At 32.7% G+C, this 6,959-nt stretch overlaps 1 long non-coding RNA gene across 1 annotated transcript; it reads right to left on the bottom strand.

Annotated features, from left to right (window-relative positions):
* Positions 1–723: 723 nt before the first annotated feature.
* LOC124457990 lies at positions 724–5,500 on the bottom strand. Its single transcript, XR_006952932.1, has 2 exons — positions 5,445–5,500; positions 724–806 (listed from the first exon to the last, which is right to left on the bottom strand). It is a non-coding gene; the product is annotated as an uncharacterized LOC124457990 (long non-coding RNA).
* Positions 5,501–6,959: the final 1,459 nt, after the last annotated feature.

Raw genomic sequence — 6,959 nt, 5'->3', positions numbered from 1 at the left:
TAAATATGTAAACATATAGCCATTTATTACACGGTTTATGGCGGCAATAGCAGCACTAAAAAAATCCATATAGAAAATTTACTTTTTCACCTTTCTTAAAAACAATTAATGCCGTTACATGTTTGTAAATGTAGATCCTCCAAGTTGGTTTGGTGCTGAGAAGGACTGTTTTTGTTGTTGTTGACTGACGTTTCGACAACCTTAGCGGTAGTCATCTTCAGAGTCAAATGAGGAGTAAACTTAAGGTTAGCCGTATTTAATATCTGGTTCTTGCATCATTGTAATATGTGTACAGGAGATTGCCGAACATCACCGAATCACAAAGCACAACATTGACTGGGACTCGGAAAATGCATTAATTACAGTACTGAATGTAAACAACGGCTTACATTAGAAAGTTGGTATACCAGTTTAGAACAAACCCCCCTCAACAGATCACATCAATTACCAGCACCTTACAAAAAACTTATTCACAATACAAACAAACGATCAACTAAAAACATTACACTTCACACTAATTCGCAATGACAATACACAATTGACAAAAACACGTTACAACTAAGAACATCACAACTAAATCACGCATTACAACTAAAAATGTTGCACTTCGCACAAATTCACAATGACAATACCCAAGTGACACTTACCCATTCAATGTACACACGATGCAATAACGTAAGAACCAGAAAACAAATACGGCTAACCTGACGTTTACTCCTCATGTGACTCTGAAGATGACTTCCGCTAAGGTTGTCAAAACGTCAGTCAATAACAGCAAAAACGGTCCTCCTCAGGACTATACAAACCTAAACTATCTACATTTAAAAACATGTAACGATACTCTTGGACTCAAACCATTTTCTTAGTTAATGCTGTGTTGTGAGGTCACGCATGTATCCATAATAGCTTTCTATTAAATTAAAGATGATTTCATTTGTTCAATTTTATTTATTTTTAGAGTGATTTAAGAAAAGTTCTATAAAGAATTACGATGTCATATAACATTCATGCTATATCAAATTTTTAAATATTTGTTGGTAATGAAAAAAATGGTTGCCATTTCTCTTCAAACAGGATATATTACATCAGTTGACGTTGACAGACATATTTTTCATTTTTCCTTGATATTTTATTAGTGTACTTTATATTTCCATTATCTTCTAGACTGTACTTGAAATTCGAAGGTCGATACTTATACTCTACAGCATATCTCTGCAAAAATGCCAGTTATGCATTAGAGTAATATTTGTTATTTTTCGCTCAATTATTTCAAGCTAAAAGGTTTCATTACATTATTGTGAATTCTACAATCTATACCCATTTTGCTACATAAATGGTTTTTGTATGTTCGTTTATCACGTTATTCTGACATAACATAACTGCGCGTTTGTACTTTCAATGAAAATAAAGGTGTTGACTATTGTACAATCCGAAAATTTCTCGTCGCTCTGAACCTTCATCACACTTTTCAAAGTCCTTAATATTTTTTTACAGCATTTCATTTGGACTGTTTGTGACTGTATGTATCATTTGATTGTCGTTTGCAAAAAGGAACATACAGTTCTATACAATTTTCCTCTGATATCAGTAAAGTTAACATTCATGCAAGCTAGCTATCAGCTGTACTCTTTTATGATTGAAAAATTTTAATATTTGGGAATAACTACCTGCGGTATTCCAGCCAATTTCTGGAAACAAGTGATACGTCATAACGTGTTTCCATTTTCGTTTATACCCGCTGTCAAGTTTAAAGAAAGTCTGTTATCTTCACATGTTTTAATCATTTCGTTTCATTGAGAATTTTCAAACAATGGAGAATTTTTCTATTGTAGGTTGAATTTCAACATATAAGACAGAAACAAAGTCTAAATTTTAAATCATTAACATTACACACGTTTGTATGTCTTCTAATCATTTAATGAAAACTTGGCATTGTTCAAAATAAATTTCTTCTTCTATTGGATAGCGGAGATAGATTGACTTGCCATCTATTTGAAACAGATGCGTTTCTTTATGTGTTTCTATATGCTTTGCAACTGCTAAAAGTGTTCTGAATGTTTCTGGTTTACATGATGGTTCGTACGTTTCAAAGTAGTCTAAGCCTTCCAACTGTGCAAAACCTTTTGCCAAATACCACGCTTTGTATTTGTCTACTTTGCCATTTGAACTATATTTGACTCTATGAAACCATTTTCCAGGTACTGTATTATTGTTATTGGGTTTGTCAATAAGTATCGAAGTAAAGTTCTTCTTTAGAGATTCAACTTCTGCTTGCATTGCTTCTCTCCAATACTTAAGATTTTTTGATTTTATGAATTTTTTGTAAGTTTTCGGTTTTGCAACGATTTCTTGATTTCGTTCTGATTTCTTGAAGAAGATATAAAGACTCCCGCATCTTCAAGCTGGTCTTCTATTTCTATTCTTATGGAAGTGGCTCTACGTTGCCTTTTCCTTTGATTTATGGCTGTTCCATTATGTTTGAAATCTCCTGCAGACATTCGCCAACTTTGTCATACATTGTGAATTCTTGATTTCTTTTTAGAACATTTTCAGAATTTTTTTGAAATCATTTGACATAAACTCTGCGCCGTTATTGGTTCGTAAGCACCTGAGTGATCCAGTTTCAGCTACATATTCTTTAAGTTTTTTCGAGGACATGTGATTTTTTACTCCTGTATTTCACAACTGCTTTTTTCTTGTCCTCATCTACGAATGTTACTGCATATTTAGCTACTTTAAAAGGTGCCAGAATAATGAAATAGACAAGTTTAAGACCTTTTGTCGTTTCCTTCTTCCTTTTTTTGGTATTGGTTTGCTTGCACGTCACTCGTGCTACAAATTTTGCATCAGTTGTGTTGAGATGTCTAAGACGCTCGTGCTGCAAATTTATATCTCCTTTGTTGGTTTGTTTGATATTTTGCAGTGGGATAAAAATGGAATTAGGATAGGTGACTTTGAGGACGAGAGGCCAGTATCCTTTCTTATATTGAGTTGACGACCATCATTCAATACCATTCTTGCATTTTTCTTGTTGAAATTGAATTTGTGCAAAAAAAAACTAAGCGAGTTTTGCAGTGCTGTGATGTTTTTATGTTTTGTTTTTTTTACCGTGTGAATTAGAATTGATGCATCACATTTCGTTTGTGCTCTTCGAGTGCAACTGCCTTCGTAATTATGTAACCATGCTCACAACTCAGTAAATGTCGACGCTGGATTAAAGATTTCTTAAGCAATAAAAGGTTCGCAACTGTCTGGAAGACCATTGATCAATAACGCGTTAAAGAGTGTAACTGACATTTTCTCTCAAGTCTTCAAGTCTAGATATTAGTTCTTGAGATTGTATAAAATATTCGTATAGTTTCTTCACTTCTAAGAGCTGCAAACGTGACACTTGTCTTACAAAACTCGCCAAAGTTAGCTTTGGAAAATTTGAGTATCATTTCTTTAATAAACACCATGCCTTTGCGCCAACTCGAATTTCTGTTTGGGGATAAACATTTACGTCATTTATACACGAAACTTGTTTTCCCTAGCGCAAATGTGATATGACACCGAATGCTGTTATTTCGCTATTCAATGGCTTCAATTTCTTTTTTCATCCTTTTAGTTTATCATACCATTTGGTGAACAGTACAGCTGATGATTCGGAACTTAAAGGAGAATTTCTTCTGGTATGATTTCTTTGCCAAATAACGATTTTATTAGCCTTTTCGTTTGCACCAAAGCCCTAAATTTTGTACTCCACGCTGTATAATCTTCAGTATTTCCACTGAAACTAAGTCACTTAATAATTTGACCATCCATCTTCAATAACCTGGATACATAACATGTTAATTTCTAATGGAGTTGTTGCATTTAAGAGAGATCGAAAAGTTATCTTTTGATAAGTGTCGATACAACTTAATGGCAGTAGAAGACATTAATAACGATATAATGACACGATCGTTTATATTATGCCCTGAGCATCAAAAACAACATCGTTCTTCCTCCCTAAATGTACAAATATATATAAATGTATGAATTATTTATTTTCAGAGTTCTTTCTCTGTTTTATTGTTCGCTGGACTTTAAAAGGCAACAAATTTTCAAGTTAATTCTTGATAAGTTACTGTGTACACAGTTATTATTTCAGGGCATTGCAATGAGATCAACTATATATGTTGCAACTAAACCATATCGTACCGTGTTTGGACATAACTAATTTCCAAACAATTACAGAATCAAACTGACAGTAAACATTAACCATTTTATTTACATTTGAAAAAAATTGATACGAACCATTAGAAAAACCAGAAACACTTCGACAAGACTTTGCTTTTGTTTCACAACGTTTACCTACATAGCCTTCGTTCCAATCACACAAGAATCGCACTTTAGTAGTATGTGAGGTTGATTGAAGATATATTCCGTTGTTATTGCATTAATTTGATGTAAAACAAAAATGTATTTTCATATGACATAATTCTTGGGGGTAGCTTCAATTACCCTAGAAAGAGAGAAAACATATACATGTGATAATTTTGCAGATATACGTTACCATTGTTAGTAATTTTATGTACCTTAACGTGGCAATGAGATGTGAATAACTGCAGTTACCATTTTAACGTGTATATTTACAAATATAAAGAAAGAAATATAATTTTAACAACTTTCAGGACTTATCTATACAATCACATTGAGTGGTGGATATATAGAGTACCTAAAAATTGGTATTACAGGGCAATTTAGACTGTATTTACATTCTTAAGCAACTAATAAACTAGTTTATTGGTTAATTTATATTCTTTGAAATTGAAAACTTATAGATAGCCTTTTTTTGAAAGTAATTTGAATTCAAATGTGAGCAGCTATAATTATTTTGAGGTACGCTGGATCCGCTAATGACTCACTTTGCTTTTGCTAATGATGATAGAAAAGAAGCAGCAATACCTCAACCTTAATATTTTATTGTCTACAATTGTTGATGTATGTACTTAGCAACACGCAGTTCCATGACAACAATGCTAAACTTATTTTTTAACAAAAAAAGAAAGAATTAGCTCATGTCATAATTTGAGAGATAGTGTAGGAAATTCCTTATAATTTCAAAGCTTTTGCAATCCATTATAAAGTTTTTAAGTGAAAATTGAGCTATAATATTCTCACAGCAATTTAAATAAGTTGCTTCAGCGATTGCATTGCTCACAGTTGTTTTTCCAAACTAGGTTGCAAGCAATTGATTTTGATGCTAGTCTTTATATCCTTCTAGCAAATAAAAACAACATAACAAGATTTCTTTATCAACCTATTTTATCATTCAGCAATAACGCTCACACGCGAACTTTTTTATTTTAATGTAATATTTTTAAAGTAAATATTTTTTGACTCTGAAGATGACTACCGCTAAGGTTGTCGAAACGTTAGTCAACAACAACAAAAACACTCCTTCTCGGGACTATACCAACCTGGACGATCTACATTTACAAACATGTAATACTTTTACCTTTTTATTCAATATTTTTATTGTGAAATGCTGACATTTACTTTTCTCATTGTTATTTGCCTCGTCACTGAGAGAAGAGGAAAAAAGTTGATACGCCTTACCACAAACTTAAAATGATAAACATGAACAAAATTATAAACATTGTTCTAGACATTCATCAATCTTTGAAGTACTGATGTTTCACATAATGAAGTTTAATTGCAGCGATACATGGCGAGCATAATGTTGAACATTGCCATTCACAAAGATAACATCAGGTAGACATAAGAAGTCGATGAAGAGAATCAAAAAAAAATATTTCATAGGAATGTTTATCGGAAGGAAGAGTGAGTATAAATTCTTCGTTTTATACAATTACTGCTTATCGAAATGAAATTACTGTTATGTCAGGAAAACGTTTTAAAAATTTCTATACACTAGAATGTAAAATTACATCAAAGTGAGGTATAAATAATAGAATAGCGCGAGAGTAACTTTTGTTAAAGGTGGTTTACAAAAATAACACTTACATACAAATAAAAAAATGCTCATCAAATTTCATAAACACATTAATGAAATGAGAATGTGTGAATGCATGCCAGCATGTCTTTGTTAATACTTAATACCGGCCATCGTGTGAGCGCGTATTATGATGGTACAATGTAAAATTATAAAAATTTTTTTATTCTTGCTCTCAAATTCAATTTTTAAAGCCTGTTTATATCAATGGCTATTCTACATGAGAAGGCCTGACCGGATGATTCAGAAGACGGGATGATGAACTGGATTTCGGCATTTTTCATTCAACACAGCATTTTTGTATTATTTCAACGCAAAAAGATATAAATTTTTTAAACGTTTGCGTAAAAAATTTTCTGATAAGATTCCACACAAATGTGTCGCATTTACATGCTCAAACCCATTAAACTCGAAGAAAGAGTTTGCTCTCCGTAGAAGCCCATGTGCAAATAACACAGACCAGAAGCTAAGAAGCGTAAAAGGCTTGGGTTGATTTTGTAAAAAAAAAAAGGCAAAAAAATTTGAAGCCTTCGTCGTCTTTCGAAGCTTGCTTTAAGCATTTTGATAAGGATGACTTTGTGTGCACTTTACTTGTGAGGTTTTAGTGGGTAATTAGGATTGCCCGCTGCTTGTAGCTTTACCTTTAAAATGGATAACACTGGCATATGTGTCTGGTTTTGAAAGTATAATAAAACATAAACAGTGTTATCAGAACGAGATCGTCGTCGTATTGTGAGTTTTGAATACTTAAAATAGAGATACCTAAGTCAGTTTTACTTTTACAACACATTTCACAGCCACTGTTCGTATGTAATATTTGAAAATCGCTGTTTTTAAACGTTATCCGCAATAAATTTCTACGGTAATTTGTATCGATTGTGGTATCCGAAAGTAAATTGTGCATATGTAGCTAGGCTTCACTTTTGCCACATATAGAAGCTACATCCATTCTATCATCGTTGTTCCGGCGTCACTGTCA

The sequence above is a fragment of the Xenia sp. Carnegie-2017 genome, unplaced genomic scaffold (genome assembly GCF_021976095.1).
Source record: "Xenia sp. Carnegie-2017 unplaced genomic scaffold, XeniaSp_v1 HiC_scaffold_6, whole genome shotgun sequence".
Taxonomy (NCBI): Eukaryota; Metazoa; Cnidaria; class Anthozoa; order Malacalcyonacea; family Xeniidae; genus Xenia; species Xenia sp. Carnegie-2017.
This window is presented reverse-complemented; position numbering and strand designations above follow the sequence as displayed.